The sequence below is a fragment of the Mastomys coucha genome, unplaced genomic scaffold, assembly GCF_008632895.1.
Source record: "Mastomys coucha isolate ucsf_1 unplaced genomic scaffold, UCSF_Mcou_1 pScaffold9, whole genome shotgun sequence".
NCBI classification, from domain to species: domain Eukaryota; kingdom Metazoa; phylum Chordata; class Mammalia; order Rodentia; family Muridae; genus Mastomys; species Mastomys coucha.
Genome location: NW_022196915.1, coordinates 33,877,877 through 33,885,671, shown reverse-complemented (window position 1 = coordinate 33,885,671; position 7,795 = coordinate 33,877,877).

Sequence of the window (7,795 nt, the reverse complement as noted above, 5' to 3'; positions counted from 1 at the left end):
AGGGTTTCTCTGTGAAGCCCTAGCTGTCCTGGAACTCACTCTGTAGACCAGGCTGGCTTTGAACTCACAGAGATCTGCCAGTTTCTATTTCCCTAGTGCTGGAATGATCAAAGACAAGCATCATCTTTGCCCAACCAATAACCACTGCTTATCAGGGGCCAGAGAGATGGCTCAGTTGGTATGGGCACCTACTATCAAATCTGATAATCAGAGTTCAATCCCCCGAGTCCACATAGAAGCAGCAGAACCAACATGTATAGGCTGTCCCCCACCCCTCATTATTAAAATATGATAAGCTTGTTTATCAATCACAAATACCCTCCCCCCCCCACACACACACTTACTGAAGAGCAGAGTAAATGTCCTATCTGTAGGGATTCAAGCACTACTGGTTTGCTTTCCTTTTAAATCAGATGTGGAGAGGATAAAGGGAATTTAAAATGAAGAATATTTACACTTAAAACATGGAGAATTTATATACTGTTTGCTAAATGTCTTGGCAATAACCTGAGGGTTATTTTGTCTTAAAGGTGCATACCAGTCCATCCCGACGGGGAGAGAGAGAAAATGTCAGGGTAGACCCCTGTGCAGGGAAGTCAGAATATTTCCTGGGTCCTCCGTGACTGTTAACAAATGATTTTGAGGGTTCGTAGCACAGCTGTATCTTTTCCTTAGGCTAGAAGACCCTGGAAATACAGCTGAACATCTGCTCTATTTGCATGCTGCAAACTATTGCCTTGGCGCTTTGAAGGGCTGGTGGCAGCTCAGAAAATGCTCTTTGCTCAGCATTATAAAATCCCAGGAGAAGGGCAGTGTACAAACATAACATTTGCTCATTTCCCTTAAGCAGGTATAGTACTAATATTTATGGAAGCTTGCAAAGAGACCCTTGACAGAGAAGCCTGAATCCGTTCAAATGTGCGTTGCTGGGAAACTATGTCCAAAGGCAAATAGCCTCATTGATTTCCAGGATGTGGGGACTCTAGGTAAGTGTATGGGCAGGTGCAGCACACACAAAGCAGTTAGCCTTTTGTTTTCTAGAAATCGTAGATAAGAGGCTCTTTGCTATTCTGTAACAAAGCTGATAGGAGACAGAGAAAGAGGAGAATAAGAGGCCTGTCTTTGTAATGGGCATCCTAACAGTAATTGCTCAGGCACATTTACCACATCGTTTTTCTTTACACTCGTTCTTACTTTCCAAATAACTTTTCTTTTCGTCTGGTGAGAATATTGCATCACAGAGAGATGAAACATTTCTCCAAGGCCACGGAGTGAGGACAACTTGGGATTCCAGTCCGCAGAGCTTCAGTCTGAAGCCTTTTCATCCATCCTAAGCTCTTTACCACTTGACAAATGGTCATATTTTTGTGGTCAGAGGAAAAAACAAAAAACAAAAATTTTGTACTACTAGAGATTGAATTCAGTGATTCATTCCTGTCAGGGAACTAAGCTACATCCTTAGCCAGAAGAAAATAAAATATGAGAAAATTTGTCTTAGTTAGGATTTTATTGCTGTGAAGAGAAACCATGACCAAGGCAACTTTTTTTTTTTTTTTTGGTTTTTTGAGACAGGGTTTCTCTGTATAGCCTTGGCTGTCCTGGAACTCACTCTGTAGACCAGGCTGGCCTCGAACTCAGAAATCTGCCTGCCTCTGCCTCCCGAATGCTGAGATTAAAGGTGTGCGCCACTACTGCCTGGCACTAAGGCAACTCTTATAAGGACACCATTTAATTGGGGCTGGCTTACAGGTACAGATGTTCAGTCCATTATTCAAAGGCAGGAGCAAGGCAGCATCTAGGCAGACATGGTCCTGGAGGAGCTGAGAATTCTACACCTGATCCCAAGGCAAACAGAAGACTGACTCCGCAGGCAGCTAGGAGGAGGGTTTCAAAGTCTACCCCACAGTGACACACTTTCTCCAACAAGGCCACACCTCCTAACAGTGCTACTCCCTGGGCCAAGCATATTTAAACCACCACAGATTCTCTTTGGACAGAAAAGTTGATCATGATTTTTGAATTCAACTTGTGGGAATCAGATGTATGTTTGTCAGGAAAAATGTTTTCTGGAGTTTACCTGACACATTCTATAGGAAATACTTATGGTTTCAAATTAGGTTTCAAGTGTGTGCAGGGCATATTTTAAGTACTTGTTTTTTTTTTTTGTGTGTGTGTTTGTTTGTTTTGTGTTTGTTGTTCTTTTGTCTTTTTAAAACAGGGTTTCTCTGTGTAGCCCTGGCTGTCCTGAAATTCACTCTGTAGAAAAGGCTGGCCTTGAACTCAGAAAGATCTCTCTGCTTCTGCCTCCTGAGTGCCGAGATTAAAGGTGTGCACTACCACCACCCGGACACTGGGTAAAAGGAGTTAAGTTTGAAGACTCCTAAGATGGGAACGCATCACTTGTCAATAGTGTGACCTGAGGGGATCTCCTCAGTCTGGCTGGGCTTCATCTCTGTGTTAAGGGAGAGGACACCCAGATTGCAGATATGTCTGAGAGATCTAAATTTCTACAGGCTTGAGGTAAGAGCCACACTATTTTTTCTGAATCAACTTTAGCCTGATCCCAGTCCCTATTTGTCAAATCTTTTTTGTGAGGATGATACTGGAATGAGGAGGGATGAATTTGGGAAAGAGATGGGGGGGAGGGAGAGGGAGGAAGGGAGGGAAGGAGGGAGAGAGAGGAGGAAAAGGAGAGAGAGAGAGAGAGAGAGAGAGAGAGAGAGAGAGAGAGAGAGAGAGAGAGAGAGAGAGAGAGAGAGAGTCTTTGTTGTGCAGTCCATCTGTTGTAATTGAGATGCCCTTTGGCCGAGCTAGCTGCCTCAAGGCAAGCACTTCCACATGTCCTCTGAACTTAAAGTCTTACTCTTATCCACCAAGTGCTTCTGTGACCCAGACAAACTCTTTTTGTCCAGGGCAGGTTTCCCGATGCATGGCAGCTCTGTTACTTGGCAACACACCAGGGTTTCAGAGAGAGGGAGGGAATGAGAGGGTAGAGAGGGAGAAGAAGACAGAGAATTTTAATGTTTTATTCTTTGACAATACATAAATACAATTCATTTTCACCTCTATTACCCTCTCTTAGCACTCCCATTTCCTGCTGAAAACCTCTCCCTAATAAGCCCCCTACTACTTTGATCCTCCTCTTTCCCCATTATTGTGTTTTGAATAAAAATGCACTCCTTACAGGTCCTTAGGGAGTGGCACTCTTAAGAGGCGTTGCTTTGTTGGAGTAGGTGTGTGGTGGAGGAAGTTTATTTCTTTCAATACAATTAATATTGTGTATGTCATAAAAGTGTAAAACCTGATTTTGACCCTGTAGAAGAAGCCACAAGAAGAAAGAGGAAGCGGGCTCCTTAGAGTTAGAGGAAGAACATGAGATTGCCTGTGTGGCAGTTATTCCTCTCTGTGACAAAATATGTTAAGTGTCTTCTAAGTATGCTAAGTGCTTCCTCCTAGCTCTGGTTCCAGGGGTAAGGCCCACCGTGGTGGGGACCACACAGTGCCGACAGCTCTTCCACAGCAGAGGTACCAGGCAACTTGCTCCCATCTCAGTGGACTTAGAAGCAGACTGTTCTGCTGGAACCAGAGAGTACCTCATTCTACATGAGAGCCAAAGCTGCCTTTGTGTGGAGGCTACATGGGGAGTATGTGTGTGTGTGTGTGTATGTGTGTATGGGTGTATGGGTGTGTCTGTGTGTGTGTGGTGAGAGTTGTAGGAAGTAAAGCTGAAAGAGTTCTTAGAAGCAGGTAGTACAAGGCTGTGGACCACCCAGCCTGGCTAGGCTCAACATCTATTCCAGGCCTCAGAACAACCAATAAGTGTGTGATTTTGATCTGACCTCTGGCTGGACAGCAACCAGGGTCACAGACACATTCTGACAGTCCTGAGGCTCACCTTCCAGAGACCTTTGCAATGGTAGCAGACACTCCTAGAACAACCAGCCCTTCAGGCACATCCATGTGCAAGGCCCACAAGCCACAGGTTCGGCTCTTTACCCAAACACAGTTGACAGACATCACATTGGTGAGACACCAGCACAATTAGTCCTGCCATCACCTCAACTTATATCCATTATCTTTTTAGGATGTCTTTGTAATAGCAACAGTAAGTGCTCAATGAGGGGCATGCGTGCACTTGTGTGTGTGTGTGCATGTGTGCGTGTGTGTGTGTGTGTGTGTGTGTGTGTGTGTGTGTGTGTGTGGTGTGTGCACAGAAGCAGCACCTAGAAGCTGTAGGTAGCCAACACTTCCCCCACCTCCGCTGCTGTATGGAATAGCTACAGCAGGCCAGGCCATCTCCCATGGGTCACTGAGATCCTGACTACAAGACACAGGTTCAAGGTTCTCCTTACCAGGAGTTCCTGCAGGGAGCCAGAAATGACTATCATTTCAGAAATAAAAGACTTTGTCTTTTTTTAGGATTCTTTTGAAGAGTTGAATTAGGTATTCGAGTACTCCTGCACATTCCAGGAACAAGATGACTTTAAACAAATACATACCACAGTAGCATAAATTAGCATATTCCTTAGACTTAGAAAACCAGTATGTGCTATGTAGTGAGAACACAGAGAAACCGTTAGGGCTTTGGATCATTGATACATTCTTGGTCAGGAGCTTCCTTTTTGGGTTAAGCCATTCCACAGATAGGAAGGGCAGAACTTTCAAAGAGCCAAGAGAGAGTCGAAGAAGCTTTGGGATTTTAAAGTCACATAGCAGAGCAGGAGACTCATCTGAGTTAACATAGCATTCTTCTTTGATGAGAGTCACATCTTTGGTAAGCAAAATATCACTTGGGAATTAAAAAACTACAGGATCCTCAGGGCTGAGCCAGGCTGGGGCTGTGGTGCTGTAGGAGTACTCGTAAGACTTCGCTGCAGTGTGGATGGTTTCTTGATTTTTAAATAGAAACAGTAAGTTTACAAACTTTAGCATAGTGTCGCATTTAGAGTGTTTCTCTACAATGTGAGTTGCTTTGTGAATTGAAAGGGATCTAGTAAAGGAACTTCTAGCCTCTACGTGCTCTTGAGCCCAGTAGTGACACACGGACCTCTTACTAGTCTGCTGACCTTCATATCCCTTTGTCTCCAGAGAGATCTGTGTCATGATTTTTAAGGTTCTATAAGATCTATCTCTACTATGCATTAGTAGATGACTCTCGATACATCAGGGGTAGCTGAAGGCTTTCCCACACTTTCCATTTATAGGGCTTTTCTCTGGGATGGGGTGAGTTTTCATGTTATTGAGGGAGCTGGACCATCTAAAGGCCTTATCACATTTATTACATTCATCTTATTACACCATCTTATTCCCGACCCTTAACATGGTACACAAGTGCAGACGGACCATGTGCTTCATAAGGGCCGATTCTCCATAGACATGGCAGTTGCAAAGTTGATTCCAGGGTGAAATTTCTTGTTCATAACAAAGTCATTAGGCTGTCCTTACCACCTCACAGTGAAGGAAAGAGCGGACCACCCACAGACTCAATAATTGTTTCATGTTTCTGAAGTAATGGGAACTCTTGAAGGAAGATGCCCAGGGCGATTGTTTTGTTTTGTTTGGTTTTGGTTTGGTTTTGATTTTTCAAGACAGGGTTTCTTTGTGTATCCCTGGCTGCCCTGGAACTCACTCTGTAGACCAGGCTAGCCTCAAACTCAGAAATCTGCCTGCCTCTGCCTCCCAAGTGCTGGGATTAAAGGCGTGCACCACCGCCGCTGGGCCCCCCTTTTTTTTTTTATTGATTTAAGTTTATTGCATTATGATGAGAAAACATACATGATTTCAATTTATCTGAATTTGTTAACATTTAAAAACATACTTTAAGTAAATAGAATTACATCACATTCTTGTTTCTCTTTTGTACCCCAGCTCCTCCCAGAGACTCCCCTTCAATACCTGCAATACCTTTTGCTTTTTTATTTTGTCATATTCTTTAAGGCGGATTTCTGAGTTCGAGGCCAGCCTGGTCTACAGAGTGAGCTCCAGGACAGCCAGGGTTTATACAGAGAAACCCTGTCTCGAAAAATCAAAAAAAAAATTTATAAAATATCGCAACAATAAAAATGAGTATTATAAAAATTGTTTGACATAAAACAACAATCAATTGAACAGTCTTATGTAGGTGCTTGTCTACAGCAATATTGAAAATACATGTTTTTCTCAATATAAATTTTAAATAACTCTAAACATATTAACTGTATATTTTAAAATAATACATTACTACTAGTATTTTTTAAATGAACATAAATAGATAAAGTCTTTTTGTTTGCTTGTTTGTTTGTTTGTTTTGTTTTGTTTTTAGTGGATCTTAAAATCTTGGCTCTTACTATGGTACAAGCCCAAAATAAGAACAATTTTTAGACACTGGAGTTCGATGTAATAAGGCTGTATACTTCAATGACCCTCACATCAACAAAGAATTTTACCTACATCGTAGCTAAGCTAAAAGTTGACAGTTCTGCTGCTCCAAGGAATGAATTGTAGGCACGATTTTTGGACACAGATTTCCTGCTATGGTCAAAGGTATTTGACTTGAGTAAGTGCCTTTATTCTCAGCCCACAGAGAACAGGTTGTGAGATTCCCGGAGGAACCCCCACACTCAAATCCCAGGAGCTACAACCCCACACACCACCAAGACACAGACTTGATGCAATCTACAAGAGGCTTTTTATTCCAGCTAGCTGGGGTGAGACTCATATCCCTCTAGGCGGTAGAGGAGTCTGGCCCCGAGCAAGGTCTTAGGCAACTTTTTATTCCTGTGCAGTTGCTGGGGCAAAAAGGGTAAGGGGAAGGTATGGGGTGGTTTCTGATTGGTGCTGGCTCGTGCTAGAGTCCAGGGGCGGGCTAGCCACCTGGCAATTGTTTTGGGCCAGGTTGTTTCTGGGTTCTCGGGCCAGGTCATCTTGGTTCCCTTGTTTCTGGGTTCTTGGGAACTGGCCTCCCATTGTTTCTAGGGAACTAGTCTCCCACTGAGTTTAACTAACGGCTAAGTTCCCACAGTACAGTTTGAAAACTTAATCTTACAAGTTTACATTCATTTAAGAAATGGTGTATGTATTAAGATGGTCTACCCATGAAGTCATTCACCAACTGTTTCAATGAAAAATGGTTCTGCTTGGAGGGTGGCACAGATATTGGGTGAGGGTAAGAATCTGTTTCATTGGCTGTGATGATTTTGAAAAGCATTCATCTCAGAGAAAGAGTAACTTATAAAGTCCTCTTCTTCAAACTTGATATAATAGTTACAAACATCCAGCAAAGCCTTCAGTCTCATTCTTTGTTATTCTCTTACAAGCCACCTTCCAAATTAATTGTCTAGGTTTCTTTTTGTTGTATAAATACATCTCAAATATGTAAGCTGTTCTGAAAACCATAGTATAGTGTAAAAACATCAAATAAACAATCCTACTAATAGAGAGGCTGAGATAGGAGAAGCCTGATTTCAAGACCATTTATGTGGTACACAGCAAGACACTGTCATGTACAAACAGACAGAAAGTGTATATGGATTATACAATATTGGACCTATTTCTCCAATTACCAAATTAGAGAGACCACTGGATGACAGCCAACAAATTTCTAATTCCTCATATATTTGGATTTTAATTGATTAGGATATGTTGGTAATATTAATTTTCATAAATATTAAGAAAAAGTAATTGTTACTTCCTGTTGTTTTTGTTGTAAGAGGAGGAATTAGGTTTGTGTGGGTTTATTGAAAGATTATTTTCTTTCTTCTTCTAGGGTGTAGTTTTGCTCCTTATGTTGGTGTTTTCCATCTATTATCCTTTGTAG